The sequence below is a fragment of the Phytophthora infestans genome, genomic scaffold (genome assembly GCF_000142945.1).
Source record: "Phytophthora infestans T30-4 supercont1.12 genomic scaffold, whole genome shotgun sequence".
Taxonomy (NCBI): Eukaryota; Oomycota; class Peronosporomycetes; order Peronosporales; family Peronosporaceae; genus Phytophthora; species Phytophthora infestans.
In genome coordinates, this window is record NW_003303747.1 from 1,251,766 (window position 1) to 1,254,780 (window position 3,015).

The following is a 3,015-nucleotide window of genomic DNA, read 5'->3' on the forward strand; positions in this document are numbered from 1 at the left end:
GGACAACCACCGTTGCTCCGAAGCTCAGTTAGGCGTGTATCACGTCTAGCCTTATATCTTTACACATCGAGTGAGGCTCATTACTTCGTTTCGCGACTACGGCGTTGAAGCAAGCCGTTGGAAAGATAAACGATAGGGAATTAGCGTCACTGCGTTGACGGTATCTTCTGTGCTCTACGCATAACGCGTAAGTGCCACCGCTATGGCGTATTTCGTGTTGGTTGTGGCACCCGGAAGAATACTTGCATACAGAGGTTCCGAGATTGTTATTTTTATTGAGGCTGGCAAAACAGCAATAAAAATAACTTTAAGTGTTTGGAGCACCACCGGTGCAAAAATTATTGGTGTTATTGCATGCAATATACAGTGGGCTGATGCTCGTCTAGCTGGAGGAGACAGATCGGACAATGACAATGCTGTGTTGGATTGTGCATCGAGGCCTGGCGCAGATTGAAGAAAGCTGGAACAGCAAAGAAACCAGATCGTTATATGAGAGAGGGCAAAGGCCCGTGAGTGTTGGTCAATGCTCAGGAAGCAGAGCAACTGACACAAAGTAATTCAGTCTTCATATTTTCTCTTTGCATCAAGGAGCTTGTTTGTTACTTCGCGGAGCGTGTCTAAGAGCTACAACTCCCAACAGGGTTATGAGCCCAAGTGGTGGCAGCGCAGGCATGAGTAAGCCGATGAAGTACCCAGCGAAGGGGTGCCGAAGAATTAGCAAGGCAAGGATTGGCAGACATACAAATGGGCCATGATGAACGTCTTCAAGGATAATGACTTGAAGGACATTGCTGATGGAACTTTAACCAAGGACATGCTCTCCACAGCGAGTGCAGAGGTCCAGGAGAGGTTCAACAAGAAGCAAATCAAGATCATGCGGATGATTGGTACGTCTGTTCCTCCGGAAATTCTTCAGCAGATTCGCGACAAGGAGACCGGATCGGAAATGTGGGCAGAGCTCTGTAATCTGTTTGAAGGAAAGCAGAATGAAGCTATCAAGGCCTACACGATTCGTCGCCTGGAGAATGATCTCTGGGATAAGAAGCTCGCTTCTGGGGGAGATGCAAATCTCCATCTTTGCAAGATGTTCAGCATCAAATCGGAGTTGGTAGGCTTACAGCATACTATTGAAGACAGTACAATGGTAGATATGTTGTTGGAAAGTTTGCCGGATTTGACCGAGTTTAAATGTCTAAAATCTTCGATCCGCTATGGCGCGGACCCAAGTGTGTATACACCCGTACGGGTTCGTGAATTAATTCTTGCAGCCGCTGCTCGACAGAAGGAATTCAGAGGCAAGCGTCAAGGAAAGCAAGGAGGGCATAAAGGCGGAGGTGATAAAAGTGGTGATCCGGAGAAAGGCGGAAGTGGAAATCAGCAGAACAAGTCAAGTAAACAGCGAAAAGCCAGGCTGTGCTTTGTCTGCGGGAGTGATAGCCATATTAAGGCCAAGTGTCCGGAACGTGAAGAGAAGAACAGCGGTGCTGGAGACAGAGAAACCAAGCGAAAACCGCAGGGAAACTTGACGATCAGTCAGGAAAACAAGAGTGGTGCTGGGAGGAACAGTGAACCCAAGCGGAAACCACAAGGAAATCTGACACTCAGCCAAGAAGGCAATGGACTGTCACAGATACTGCATGAACCTGCAGATCAAGGGATAGTGACGGGATTGATAACGGCTGAGGCTCATCATGAGCACGAGACTCTGCACAAGACTCTGTACGATGCTCAGGGAAGAGGAGTAGATGAGAATCTTCTGGAAGTTAATGATCAAGTACCTGTCGATGAAACCTTTAGCGGTTGGTGGTATTTTGACACAGCTTCGAGCTCTCACGTGGTCGGAGATCGCTCGTATTTTGTGAGCTACACTGAGGGCGCGTCACAACTACGCAGCATTCGAGGTATTTCCCCAAACATTGCAGCTCATATCGCTGGGATGGGGACTGTTGCCTAAACTACTGAGGTGAATGGAGAGCAGACAGTAATGTGTCTGGATGATGTTTTCTACATACCCAGTGCTGAATTCGGACTCTTCTCTCCTGGACTTGCTCATGAACAAGGGTTTGACTTCACGTTCAATCATGATACTCAGGACTTTACTATTCTTTGGGAAGGAAAATCAGTAGCAGTAGCGAAGCCTCAGGAGGCAACTTGGGGGTTTCTGGGACTACATCCAGGTCAAACAAGTGTGAAATAACCTGTTGATCGGCGTCCAATGGTAAATTTTACTATAGCCGAAGGGGTTGGCACCTTGGCGTTGTGGCACGAGCGTATGTGTCATACTTGTCCACAATACCTGAAGACAATGGTAGACCGGGGATTAGTGAGAGGCATGATGTTGACCCAGCGTCACCAGCAGATCTGTGACGCATGCCACGTGGGAAAACAAAAGAAGAAGGCTCATCGCAAGAAGATGGACAGGGCAACAAAGTGGCCGAATCAAGTTGTGTACGCTGACCTTCTCATTCCAAGTAAAGATAATCGGACTCGGTATGAAGCCGTACTAGTGGTTATGGACGGATACTCCAGATTCGTGAAAGTGTTCCTGTTGACCAGTAAAGAGAGTTCAGCTGTAAACAAGCACTTGCAACAGTACATACTCTGGGCCGAGCGTCAAGCAGGACGAAATGCGAACGGGACTGTCTACAAAGTGAAGCAAGTACTGACATGTGTGTGGTGGGGGAGTTCATCAACAAAGGTATGGAAAACTGGTACGCACGGAGAGGAATTGAGCACATCCGAGTGGGTCCAAAACGTTCTCAATTGAACTTGTGCGAACGAACGCATCAGTCATTGGTGGACATGATGAAAACCACGATGGTACATGCAGGCTTTCCTCGGAGTCTATGGCCGGAAGCACTAAGAAATGATGTATACGTCAAGAATAGGGTATACAACCGTGGCACTCAAGGGATTCCTTACGAGATGATATTTGGAATGAAACCTGACGTGCATCACATTGGGAAGTTTTGATCTCTGGCATATGTTCATGTTCCTGTGACGTCTGGAAGACGC